At 40.7% G+C, this 13,899-nt stretch overlaps 1 long non-coding RNA gene across 1 annotated transcript; it reads left to right on the top strand.

Moving 5' to 3' along the window:
* The first annotated feature begins 9,657 nt into the window (after positions 1 to 9,657).
* LOC138986768 (uncharacterized) lies at positions 9,658 to 11,640 on the top strand. The gene is made up of 3 exons (XR_011463428.1): positions 9,658 to 9,733; positions 10,467 to 10,560; positions 11,528 to 11,640. It is a non-coding gene; the product is annotated as an uncharacterized lncRNA (long non-coding RNA).
* Positions 11,641 to 13,899: the final 2,259 nt, after the last annotated feature.

Here is a 13,899-nt window from a genome sequence, read left to right as displayed (position 1 = left end):
GGTGGAATTTGTGGAGCTTAATTCCAGAGTACCTTCCTTGGACCAGCCCCAGATGACACCCCAAGGGAAGAAGCCTGGGGCAAAGGTCAGCATTAGACACTTCAGGTGGAAGATTTCATCACAGATATCCACGTTCTTTAACCATGAGACTGCTCTACACAAAAGTGCAAAGGGCGGTTCCTCCCTCCGCAGAATTCTACAGTGTCCGATGTAAAATCGTTGTTGTTCCCCGGGTGTTCATCCTGTTCCTATGTAATGTGCAAAACTGAGATCCATCTGGGGATGGGAGAAGGGTAGCATCCATGGGAGCCTCAGGGGCCAAGGGAGGAGATGCTTCTGAAGGTGAAAGACAATGATGGTGTTAGAGGCTGTTGTCAAAATGCTCCTACGTCAAAGCAGCTGCACCGAACTGTCAGGAACCTAGTAAAATACGCAGTTACGGAGGCGCCGGGAAGGAACCATGTACGGGCAGTTTATATTGATTGCAGGCCAAGCAGTGGGAAGAAATGAACTTACCATCTCATCTTTTTTAAGGGACATGGGATGAGGTGGTGTGAGATGGGAGTGGGAACCAACAATTACTGAGCACCTACTGTATGCCACTCGCGGCCTCTCATTTAACCTTCAAAACAGCTCTGGGTGGTAGGTAGTAGTATTAGCCCTCAGTTCAGTTCAGTCGCTCAGTCATGTCCGACTCTTTGCAACCCCATGAATCACAGCACGCCAGGCCTCCCTGTCCATCACCAACTCCCGGAGTTCACCCAGACTCACGTCCATGGAGTCAGTGATGCCATCCAGCCATCTCATCCTCTGTCGTCCCCTTCTCCTCCTGCCCCCAGTCCCTCCCAGCATCAGAGTCTTTTCCAATGAGTCAACTCTTCGCATGAGGTGGCCAAAGTACTGGAGTTTCAGCTTTAGCATCATTTTTTCCAAAGAAATCCCAGGGCTGATCTCCTTCAGAATGGACTGGTTGGATCTCCTTGCAGTCCAAGGGACTCTCAAGAGTCTTCTCCAACACCACAGTTCCAAAGCATCAATTCTTGGGCGCTCAGCCTTCTTCACAGTCCAACTCTCACATCCATATATGACCACAGGTAAAACCATAGCCTTGACTAGATGGACCTTTGTTGGCAAAGTAATGTCTCTGCTTTTGAATATGCTATCTAGGTTGGCCATAACTTTCCTTCCAAGGAGTAAGCGTCTTTTAATTTCATGGCTGCAGTCACCATCTGCAGTGATTTTGGAGCCCAGAAAAATAAAGTCTGACACTGTTTCCCCATCTATTTCCCATGAAGTGATGGGACCAGATGCCATGATCTTTGTTTTCTGAATGTTGAGCTTTAAGCCAACTTTTTCACTCTCCACTTTCACTTTCATCAAGAGGCTTTTGAGTTCCTCTTCACTTTCTGCCATAAGGGTGGTGTCATCTGCATATCTGAGGTTATTGATATTTCTCCCAGCAATCTTGATTCCAGCTTGTGCTTCTTCCAGCCCAGCCTTTCTCATGATGTACTCTGCATAGAAGTTAAATAAGCAGGGTGACTATACAGCCTTGACGTACTCCTTTTCCTATTTGGAACCAGTCTGTTGTTCCATATCCAGTTGTAACTGTTGCTTCCTGACCTGCATACAAATTTCTCAAGAGGCAGATCAGCTGGTCTGGTATTCCCATCTCTTGAAGAATTTTCCACAGTTTATTGTGATCCACACAGTCAAGGGCTTTGGCATAGTCAATAAAGCAGAAATAGATGTTTTTCTGGAACTGTCTTGCTTTTTCCATGATCCAGCGGATGTTGGCAATTTGATGTCTGTTTCCTCTACCTTTTCTAAAACCAGCTTGAACATCAGGAAGTTCACGGTTCATATTAGCCCTAGTTTTCAAGAATCAAGAACTTGAGAATCAGGTTAAACGGCATGATTTTTTCATGTTCCTATGATGAATTTTCTGAAATATCCCACAGTAACTCCCTGCAAAGCTGAATCAAAGGTGCGGTCAGCTGTAGTTGCCCAGACATCACTCCCTAAGGACTCTCCATCCTTGCTGGAATGTAGTAACGTGGAGAATGTTAATTCTACTCCCACCCCCACCCCCGCCCCACACTTTCTCTTAGGGAGAATATAATAAAAAGCTGTAAGAAATAGTCGATAGGCTTCTGGGGGTGAAGTGGAGTTATAACCCCTGGCTCCTAGCCGTCCTTCTGGAATGTGGAGAAAGCAGTGATTAACTCATGGCAAACAGTGTCAGATTTTATTTTTCTGGGCTTCAAAATCACTACAGATGGTGACTGCAGCCATGAAATTAAAAGACGCTACTCCTTGGAAGGAAAGTTATGACCAACCTAGATAGCATATTCAAAAGCAGAGACATTACTTTGCCAACAAAGGTTCATCTAGTCAAGGCTATGGTTTTTCCTGTGGTCATGTATGGATGTGAGAGTTGGACTGTGAAGAAGGCTGAGCGCCGAAGAATTGATGCTTTGGAACTGTGGTGTTGGAGAAGACTCTTGAGAGTCCCTTAGACTGCAAGGAGATCAGCCCTGGGATTTCTTTGGAAGGAATGATGCTAAAGCTGAAACTCCAGTACTTTGGCCACCTCATGCGAAGAGTTGACTCATTGGAAAAGACTCTGATGCTGGGACGGATTGGGGGCAGGAGGAGAAGGGGACGACAGAGGATGAGATGACTGGATAGCATCACTGACTCGATGGACATGAGTCTGAGTGAACTCCAGGAGTTGGTGATGGACAGGGAGGCCTGGCGTCCTGCGATTCATAGAGTCGCAAAGAGTTGGACATGACTGAGAGACTGATCTGATCTGATCTGGTTTGCTGAGGTGGTATGCAAGGTTAGAGAGAGCTGAAGGTTTGGGACCGCGCAGAAAAGGCAGAGCGGCTGGCTGCCTCCAGTGGGCGCCCTTCACTCCTGCCTGCACTCCAGTCCTGTCCACACCCACCGCGCAGCTCTACCCAGCCTGGTCTCCACCCGCATCTCTTTCATTTCTCCAGTCTTTTTCTTTCTCCCCGCCCTCCTTCCTCCATGCTCACCCGCGCCCACTCTTTTCTCTGAGGATCATAAGGTAGCAATGAAGGAAACCTCCTGTAACTGCTTTTCCACCGCTAGGCACTTTGTTGTCGTGTCTGTCCGTGGAGGTCATTTGACAATTTTATGTGACCTTTACTTTGGGTAAATCTTTTTAGTCCTTAATAACAACGTTACTGGAAATTGTTTCACCAGGAGGAAAAATAGCAAGCCCGCCATACTAGAATTACAACAGGCCTTGCTTTTTAACTTTTATTAGAGTGACAGCTAGTTAAAAAGCCAGTTTCTGGGTGATCACGTAAATATGCGTCTAAATTAATGGGAAAGGTGTTTCATAAAACAAAATCTAGGCTTTTTCCAAATTCCTTTTAAAAACAAAATAATCCAGAATGTTGTAGAAAATAGTTGGATCTTTTCCCCATATGATAAGAGGAAAGACATAAGTGGGAAGACTGGGAGGAGAGAGGGGATCACACAGAGGGATGGGGTAGAAAAAGAAGTAGGAAGATAAGGAAAATACAGTGGGAGAGGGCACAGAGCTTGACCTGAGGAAAAGAGGGTGGAAAAGTGATGAAGAGAAAAGGGAAAGAAAAGAGGCATAATGGTTCCTGCATCACGTGCCTGGAATGACTTAAGTGGGTAGAAATTAAAGCCTTGGTGTTAGCACCTTAAGTTTTCCTTGCCTATGAGGTGGAAGGTGAGGGGGAAATCCAGGGAAAAGAGTCCTAGAGAAACTGCTAACTCCACCATCTTTCTCAGAGCCTGTGCTCATCTTCTATACCCACAGCAGAGGAAACTGCAGAAGGAAGGTCCAAATCTGTTCCCCTTGCAAGGTGGGTGTGCTTCCATCTGCCAGGCTGTCTGCTTGCTTTTCACGTCTCCCCAAATTATATGCTAACAGCACTCATTGTCTGCCATCCTGGCACAAGCCCAAGAAGATGCAGCTAAATTAGAACGTGGGGGAAAGGAGGAGAGCACAGCTTGTTTTCTGCTCTGGAATTTGTGATAATTCATGAGTCACTGCTGCTGTTTAGTCTCTCAGTCGTGTCCAACTCTTTGAGACCCCATGGACTGTAGCCCACCAGGCTCCTCTGTTCATGGGATTCTTCAGGCAAGAATACTGGAGTGGGTTGCCCTTTCCTTCTCCAGGGGATCTTGAGGCCTTTGGAAGTCCAGACAATTGGGATCCTTTAGAAAAGGATTCAGGATTTTCTGCTGGGCTTACCCAGTCTCTCCTCATTCCCTTTGACCTGGTTGGTGCACTTCTGAACTTCAGCAGATTTTTGTGGGACAGTCTTGGGATTCAGTTGAAATGAATGCTCCTCCAAGATAAGGCTCTTTAGTTCACTTTTGGTGGTCTGGAGTTCATTCCTTTTTCAATTCAAACAACAAGTATTTGTTGCATGACTTCCACATGCCAGAACAGGAAACAGGGAGGATTGAAAGATCCCTGCTGTCTCACAGAGATTCTCTTTTCACAGAGCAGGACAGGCAGTAAACAAAGAGATAAACAAGAAATCTATCAACAAGTAACATGAGCTACACAGTGAATTACAATAAGTCTCCATAATAGTGAGTGAATGGGTGGTCTTCTGGCATGGTTCATCTGAGCTGGTGACATCACTCAGAGTACCAGAGGCCCCCGCCCTGCCAAGATATGAGGGGACACATTGCAGGCTGATGCAAAGGCCCCAGCCCAGGACTAACCTTGGAACATTTGAGGAACAGAGACAAGACTAACTTGTCCTGAGCCCAGTGAATGAACAGAGAGTTGTGGGATGAGTTGGAAAGACAGTGGGGGGTAGGGGGGATCATTGAGGCTTTTCTGACTCAAAAGAAGGAATTTGGAACTTTTTTCCGAGTGCAGTGGGAAATCATTGGAAAACTTTAAGCTTAGGGATACTTTGATCTGGTCTATATTGGCTCAGATGGTAAAGAATTTGCCTGCAGTGCAAATTTGATCCCTGGGTTGGGAAGATCCCCTGGAGGAGGGCATGCAATCCACTCCAGAATTCTTGGATGGAAATCCCATGGACAGAGGAGCCTGATGGGCTACAGTCCATAGGGTTGCAAAAGAGTTGGATGTGACTGAGTGACTAACACATGCACACACATAGGTGGGAAGATTTGGGAGAATGGCATTGAAACGTGTAAAATATCATGTATGAAACGAGATGCCAGTCCAGGTTCGATGCACGATACTGGATGCTTGGGGCTAGTGCACTGGGACGACCCAGAGGGATGGTATGGGGAAGGAGGAGGGAGGAGGGTTCAGGATGGGGAACACATGTATACCTGTGGTGGATTCATTTTGATATTTGGTAAAACTAATACAATTATGTAAAGTTTAAAAATAAAATTAAAAGCTTTAAAAAAAAAAAGCTTTGCAAACATTAAAAAAAATTAAAAAAAAATAAATAAAAATCCAAAAAAAAAAAAGGTCACTCAGTCACATCCAACTCTTTTGCAAGTCTGGGATCAGGGTGGATATGACAATGGTAAAACAGAAATTCATGGTGGCCCAGACTTGATGGTGGTGGAGTTGTAGAGATGTGGAGAAGAGAATGGATTAAGGTGCATTGTGAATGTAGCATCGAAGACCCTGAGGAAGATGAAAGAAAGAGACCTGGGAACATCCCTAGATTTTTGGCTTAAGTAACCAAGTGGATTGTGTTGCCCATTTCTGAGATGGGGTGCTTGAAAGAGGAGCTGGTCTGGATGTGGGAAGGTAGAGTCAAGAACTCTCTTCTAAGCAAGTTCATTTGAGATGCCTGTGAAACCATTTAAGTCTTCATCTAGAGTTCCAGGCAGAGGTCAGGGCTGAAAATACCAATTTGGGGAGCCATTGGGCTGTAGGGAGAATCGCCTAGTGCTGTTTTTTAAATTGTTACTGAGTTTGTCTTCCTCTGCTTCCCTGGTGGCTCAGGTGGTAAAGAATCTGCCTTCAATGCAGGAGACCTGGGTTCAATCCCTGGCTCTGGAAGATCCCCTGAAGGAGGAAATGGCAACCACTCCAATATTCTTGCCTGGAGAATTCCATGGACAGAGGAGCCTGGCAGGCTACAGTCCATAGGGTCACAAAGAGCTGGATACGATTGAGCAACTAATTCTTACCTTCCTTTTTGTCTTCTTCTGTGCACATTCTCTTCTCCTAAGACCATGCAGACTTCTTTTCTTGATCCACTGGCTTTTTCTTTGTATGTATGATGACCTAGGCTGACCAAAGTCCTTATTGACCCTGATCATTTTACCATGTTGGAAATATGGGAGTAGGACCATGTTACCATCTATTCCCATCACCTTCCACTATCCCCAGTTATACAAACATACACACACACACACTTCTGGATCTTACAGCATATATATGTAAATACAGGTTAAGGAAAGCTCGTTGAATTGAGCAGTTGGGGAGGCTTCCAGAATATCAATATCAAAAGATAATATCAATTTTTAATGACCTTTACTGGTGGCTCAGAGGTAAAGAATCTGCCTGCAACGTGGGAGACTCAGGTTCGACCCCAGGGTAGGGAAGATCCCCTGGAGAAGGAAATGGCAACCCACTCTAGTATTCTTGCCTGAAGAACATGGACAGAGAAGCCTGATGGGCTACAGTCTATGAGGTAACAGAGTCAGACATGACTGAGCAACTAACAGACCCACACCATTTCTCTGATGAAAAAACTGAACTGCAGGTGGATCTAGGTTTTCATGTACAGCTTATCAGGGTAGAGGCAGAGACTAAGCCCCATTCTGTATCTCATTTGCTGGAGAGCAGAGCTACAGAGACATGGTAACACACCTAGGGGTCTCTTCATCCCCAGCCTGAACCTGATACCTGCAAATACTCTGCCTGTTGCTGTCATTGGGACCAGAGGTAACGGGAATGAATCACGACTCCAGAGCCCAGCACTGAGCTCTAGCTCTGACACTGAGATCCAAAAGAAAGAAAATGATTATTGAGGATTCTTATGTGGCAAAACTTGATTTTCCACTTTTCTAAGCAAGAGTTTTGAATCATATTGTGACTTTCATCCTTTCACTGCAAGAGGGGATAATTGACCTCACTTGTGGGGTGGATTTGTTACCCTGACACCCAGGAATGAAAGGCCACTTAGACACGGAAAGGATACTGATAATAGCTTCTTTGTTCCCCTTGTTTATAGCTCTTGGTTTCTTCTTCTTTTTCTTTGTCTCTGGAAAATGCTTCTCATTTTCTAAATCCTTGTGCTTTGAAGACCAATTTTGCCAGAGAAATGTCAAAGGAGAAACGGGGTTAAATATGGAATTGATTCTGCTCACTTTAAGCTGCAGTAGCCTGACTGTCACCCCAGACCTCGTCATCCTGGTGAGAGCAGAGGCTTGGCATTCTGGGATCACCACTTCCTTTGCCAACAGCAAAGGGCAAAGGGTTCTTTCTTAATTGATGTTTGCCTGTCTGGATACTGAAGAGCCTTCTGATGGTAGAAAGGAAAGGCAGCACCTGGCTGGCAGCATGATGCTTTGGTCAAAATCTATCTTCACTGCGGAAATTCTCATGGTGTTTTAATCTCATCCCTTTGGGTGGTTGTCCATTTATACCATTTATAAAACTGTGTAATCATTCATTTTTATCAGTTGGGACAGCTTGATGGTTGTCTTTACTTTCTTTACTTTCTCATACTTTAAGATTATCCTGGCTCATATATTTACTGCCTCATCCCTAATCTCCGTCATTTATTCAAAGAACTTCTGTCCTTTTATTTTTTCTAACATTGAATTATTTTTGACTATGCTGGGTCTTTGTTGCTAGATGTCTAGTTGTAGTGAGCAGAGGCTGCCCTCTAGTTGCCATGCCATGGCTTCTCATTGCAGCAGTTTCTCTGGTTGCAGAACTTGGGCTCTGGAGCATGCAAGTACTTCAGTAGTTGTACAGGGGCTTAGATGCCTCTGGGCATGTGGAATCTTCTAGCACCAGGGACTGAACCCGTGTTTCCTGCATTGGTAGGCAGATCCTTTACCACTGGACCACCAGGGACATTCCCTGTTCCCTTTCATTAGAGAATATTATGTAAAACATACATGTAGGAGCTAAAGATGCTCAGCTGATAATACTTGGAAATATATACATGTATTCCAGCTTACCTTTGAACATATTCAGTTAAAGGTAATTTGTGATGATGTCTCCATGGATCTTGGAACCTTTCCTTTTGTTTCTCTGTAACTTCCCATTCCAATGGTAAAACACCTGGCTTCCACCACTTGTCATGTATAGAATTCAGTGCTTGTCCCACGTGGTTACTGAAAAAAACTGTCAGACTGTCTTCCAAAGGGGGCTGTGCATGCGTCCCACCAGTATCCTGAGTATGTTTCTGTAGGATAGTTTACTATCAGTATACCCTCTGTGGCCAGGTATCTATTTCAATCTTTACCAATTATGAATGGGCTTGTTTGCTCTAGTGTTCTTGGACAATTTGAGTACAGATTCTTTGTCAGATATGCATTTTTAAGGCAAACAATTGTATTTATTTTTGGCTGTGTTGGATCTTTGTGTGTGGGCTTTTCCCTAGTTCGGGTAAGAGTGGGCCATAACTAGTGGTGTGTGGGCTTCTTACTGCAGTGGCTCCTCTTGTTGTGAGGCACAGGCTCACGGGCTTCAGTGGTTGCAGTATGTGAGCTCGGCATTGTGTCTTCCAGGATCAAGAGCATAGGCTCAGCAGTTGTGGCACATGGGCTCCATAGCATGTGGGATCTTCCCATAGCAGGGATCACACCTGCATGTCCAGCACTGGCAGGCAGATTCTTTACCACGGAGCCACCAGGGAAGCCCTCAGGCATATTTTTTATTCTAGTTGTCCACACATGTACCTGGTGAGAGAGGCCAGGATCAAGAGGCCTGGCCGCTGGGAGTCCTCAGCCACAGTTCTGGCTGTGCCATCCAAAGCTCTGGGGCCTTTGGCGAACCCCTCAGCTTCCCTGGAACTGTTTCCTCCCCTCAGAAATGCCGTGCTGTTGGACTGTAGCCCAAACATCCCACTGAGATTGATGCTACCATTATCTCCATTTTATGGATGGAGAAACTGAGATACAGAAAGGTTAAGTGATTTGCTCCAGGACACACAGCTCAGAACTGATGAAACTGTGACACAGGCCCACACATTCTGGCTCCTGTGTAGCTACTGCCTCTCACACTAGTCCCTGAAGCATCCGGTTGTCACCAAGAGCAGTGTTAGCTCTCATAACCACTGGAAGATCTGTGGTCATTTACATATGTGGATATTTAAAGTGATGGCCGATGTGGAGCCCAAATAAAAAAAAATTTTGTTTCCCATAAGGTAGTTTTCTGTCTTTCCCCATTTGAGTAGTTTATAAATTTGTGTGTTTATTTGAGAAAATCTGATTTAAAGCATTGATGATGTTGTGTTTGAGTGCAGAGGGAGTGGAGAGGTCAGTAACCTGCAGAGGGCAGACAGGAAATATTTTCCCTTTGTGGACTGTAAGGTGTCTGTTGTAACAACTCATCTATGCTGTATGGCAGGAAAGCAGCTGTTAACAATAAGCAGACAAAAGAGACAAAAACCAATGATGGCAGATTTACTAGGTTATTAGTAGTTAAAACAGTTGTTTTTTCTTTCCTTTTTTTTTAGTTGCAAGAAGCACAGGATCAACTTACAGAGGCTGTGCGATGTGCTGAGAAAACACAGGATCACGTCCAAAAGTACGATTTACAGATAAACAGTATAATATGAGAGTAGATCAATAGTAATAATAAACACATTATCGTGAAGCTGTGTAACATTTCAGCTTTGAGCTGTTTTGAGATGCATAATTTTCCCCCATTATTTCCATATCTTGCACATTATCCACAAGTGAAAAGTGAAAGTTTTAATTGCTCAGTCATGTCTGACTCTTCATAACCCCATGGACTCTAGCCTTCCAGGCTCCTTTGTCCATGGAATTCTCCAGGCAAGAATCCTGGAGTGGGTTGCCATTCCCTTCTCCAGGGGATCTTCCTGACTCAGGGATCAAACCTGGGTCTCCTGCATTGCCAGCAGATTCTTTACCATCTGAGCCACCAGGGAAGGTGATTAGTCACAAATAGAAAAACAGTACAGTGGCCAAATCATCTACTTTTCAAAATTCTAAGAACCTATGTAATTGAACCTGCAGACGTTTGTTCAAAAACAGTGTGATATTTTAAAAATCTATGTGTGAAAGAATGCCGTGACAGTCCAGGGGTTAAACTATGCCTTCCAAGGCAGAGGGTGGGGGTTTGATCTCTGGTTGGGGAGCTAGGACCCCATGTGCCTCACAGCCAAAAAAACAAAACATATGACAAAAGCAATATTGCAGTCAATTCAATAAAGACTTTAAAAATGGTCTACATCTAAAAAAAATCTTAAAAAAAAAACCTATGTGTGGGAATAATTATTTTAAAATCTGCATTTTAGACTTGAAATTGAAAATGCCGAGTTACAAACTACAGTCAAAAAGCAAGCAGCCAGAATTGAACAGCTTCAGAAAAACCTGTTAAGTACAAGATTGGTAAGTCAACCTCTTAATGTCTGTCATACTGAGAAAGGATTTTAATTTTTTTTGCTAGTAACATATAAGAATATTTTGGACAATGTGAAAAGTCTCATTGATTAGCTTATTGTATTTTTATTGATACTGCTTGCTACTAGTACTGTGATTCCTCTATAGAAGTCGACTGAATTCATAAAATTAATGATTTTTATAGTGAGATTTTACTTTAAAAATTGTGACAGTCCAAAAGCAATATTTTATATAGACCACATTTTGTTTGTTCATTCATCTGTCAATGAAATTCCACCTTCTGATTATTGTTAATAATGCTGCTTTGAACATTGAGTCCATAAATTTGAGTAATGATTTGATTGAGAATTTTGAGTTTCTTTTGTAATCCAGATCTTTCTGTGAGATTTTTGAGAATGAATCATTTTAAATATTATAGTTTGTTCTCTTCATTAAGAATGAATACTATGTCTGTATAGAACCATTTGTCTGAACGAATGTATTTTTCATTTGTTGGATTTTTTTTTTAAGAGATGGGGGTTGCATGGGAATTTTTCAAAGATTATTTTAGTAAAGTGTGACTTAACAAAACCTGGAATATCTTGAACCATTGATGAAAATTATTTTAGAGCATCTCTAGAAAGTAAAATGTAAATAGGTAGTCTTTAAAAAAACTTTCATTAACATTTAGTATTTTATGTGTAAAAGTGTCTATTTTTAACAAATAAATGTTGGCAATTTTTTTTTAATGTTGGCAATTTAAATTCCAGAAAAATGGTGAAATGAAAAATCATTTTAAGTTGTTTTAAGAAAAATTATCAATTTTGAAATCTGTAATTGGCATCAATCAGGTTTAAAAACTGTGTTTACTATAGATTCATATTAACTTGTGAACTCATGAGAAATAATATTTTTAAGAAAGAATAAGTCTCTCTAGGTGTTTAAAAATAATTTTCTTAAATTGTTTTTTTCTAAGTCTGAGGATGAAAAGGAACAATTAAAGAAATACATTGAATTAAAACAATCTCTGGAAAATAGCTTGGACCAAGAAAAGAAGAAAAACAGTGAGTTAGAAAAAGAGACTACTGGGTAAGATTTTAATATTTCTGATAATCTCAACTATGAATAAAAGTATAGTTTTATTTTATTTAAAACCTTAGACACAAATTCATTTTTATGTGTATTTTCATAATTAAACACATTATCCTATTTCAAAGTTTACTGTGGAAAGTTAGCACAATCTGAAATGTTTTTGAGTGCAACAGTGTTATACTTATCTGTAATGATTTCTAAAACCGTGTAATGATTTCTAAAACAACCGTGCCTCTGCATATAGTAACGTCACTCTCTTCCTCATCATCTGTGCTGAATTTTTACTTCTGCAAAGTATCTTTGTTCTTTTTGGTAATCCTGCCTTCTTTTAATTGTGTTCCTTCCCTTCATCATTCAAGGAATTTATTATCTAAAAACCTACCTGTGTTATTGTTGAACAACATTAAAAAGTATCTTGATTTGGCTTATATTTTCTTTTTGCCCCCAAATTTTAGTTATAAAATGTACATACAAAAATCTATGTGTAACTTAAAGAATAATAAAATTAATGACCATGTTTTGATCAGTAAGATAAAAAACTGCTTCTGTTTTTTTGCTGAGTATGGTTAACCCTCATCATCTGTAGATTCAGCCAACCCAAGATCAAAAGTATTCAGGGAAAAAAAATTTGAGAAAGTCCCCAAAAGCAAAACTTGGATTGGTCTCAAGCTGGCAACTATTTCCATAGTGTTTACACTGTATTTATAACTATGTATGAAGCATTTATGTTGTTTTAGATAATGTAAGTGATCTAGGGATGACTGAAAGTATAGGGAAGATGTGCTTAGGGAGACTTGAGCATTCGTGGATTTTGTATCCACGGAGTGTTGGGGGATTTTTGAACCAGTCCTCTGTGGATGCCAAGGGATGATTATACAAAGGGTTCTTCTCTGATTCTCATTAATATTTTTCTCTTTTAATTTTCTCTACATTGCTTTGCATTTTGTTAACAATGTGCTGGGCAAGATTTCTACATCTGTTAAAACAGTCTTGAAGAGACTGGTACACTCTCTCTCTCTTCTGATTTCCTTTCTTCTAAAACTCTCAGCCAGGGTTATTTCCCGCTTAACTCAGGCTCCAAAGATTTTTCTTGTTTTTTTCAATTTTGAGTGAGAATCTTGTTAGTTTTTTGTATCTACTTTCTTTTCTTTTTGTAGAGACTGTGGTCACTAGGAACAAATGTGTCTTGTGTCTTTTTTTTTTTTTTGCTGAATGATACAATGTCATATTTTTATTTATCTTTAATAATGGAAACCATGTATGTAGAAACAAATGTTTATGCATTTTTACATTTCTTTCAAATACTATATATCTTTTAATTATGTTTTAATACATAATTCCTTAAAGACAATTAATGTTATCTCATTTTCACATATCTTTAAAAAGATAATTGACTATTGAGGGTAAAATTAATATCAATGTGCTGTAGTGTTTATAACAGATGCAAAAGTAAAGTAACAAAGGAGCACAAAGGTCAACTTGGGGTAAATGATAAATGTGGTAACTTTCTTAGAATGTTGATAAGTATATAATATTTTAAAGTAGGTTTTTTTTTTCATTTTCTTTTTATTTATTTATTTTATTTTATTTTTTTAACTTTACAATATTGTATTGGTTTTGCCATATTTCAAAATGAATCCACCACAGGTATACATGTGTTCCCCATCCTGAACCCTCCTTCCTCCTCCCTCCCTGTACCATCCCTCTGGGTCGTCCCAGTGCACCAGCCCCAAGCATCCAGTATCATGCATTGAACCTGGACTGGCGACTCGTTTCGTATATGATATTATACATGTTTCAATGGCATTCTCCCAAATCATCCCACCCTCTCCCTTGTGTCTTTTCAAAAAACATTCATATATTATATTTCTTCATCTTCAGCTTGAATACTGATCTCTGGTTTATAATTAATATTTAATAATAAATTAATATTTCACACTAGCATACTAAAAATTGACATTAACTTATTTATAAGAACTCATATATTACATATATCACACACAGTATATTTAAATGTGATAAAATTTTTCTTCATAATATTTATCTAAGATTAGAATTTAGTTAATATGCTTTCAAGGAATACTAAATTCAAACAATGAGAAAGGATTATAATTTATAGATTTGTTTGTTTTATCTGATAGAACATATATTTGTTTAATTATTAAATATCTGCTCTTAAAGAACTTACTCATTCTCTACATTTCTACAGATTTAAGAAACTCTTAAAAATGACAAGAAGGAAGTTAAATGAATATG

The sequence above is a fragment of the Bos mutus genome, unplaced genomic scaffold (genome assembly GCF_027580195.1).
Source record: "Bos mutus isolate GX-2022 unplaced genomic scaffold, NWIPB_WYAK_1.1 CTG1267, whole genome shotgun sequence".
NCBI classification, from domain to species: Eukaryota; Metazoa; Chordata; class Mammalia; order Artiodactyla; family Bovidae; genus Bos; species Bos mutus.
The sequence above is the reverse complement of the archived record's forward strand: the minus strand, read 5'-3'. Positions and strand labels throughout refer to the sequence as shown.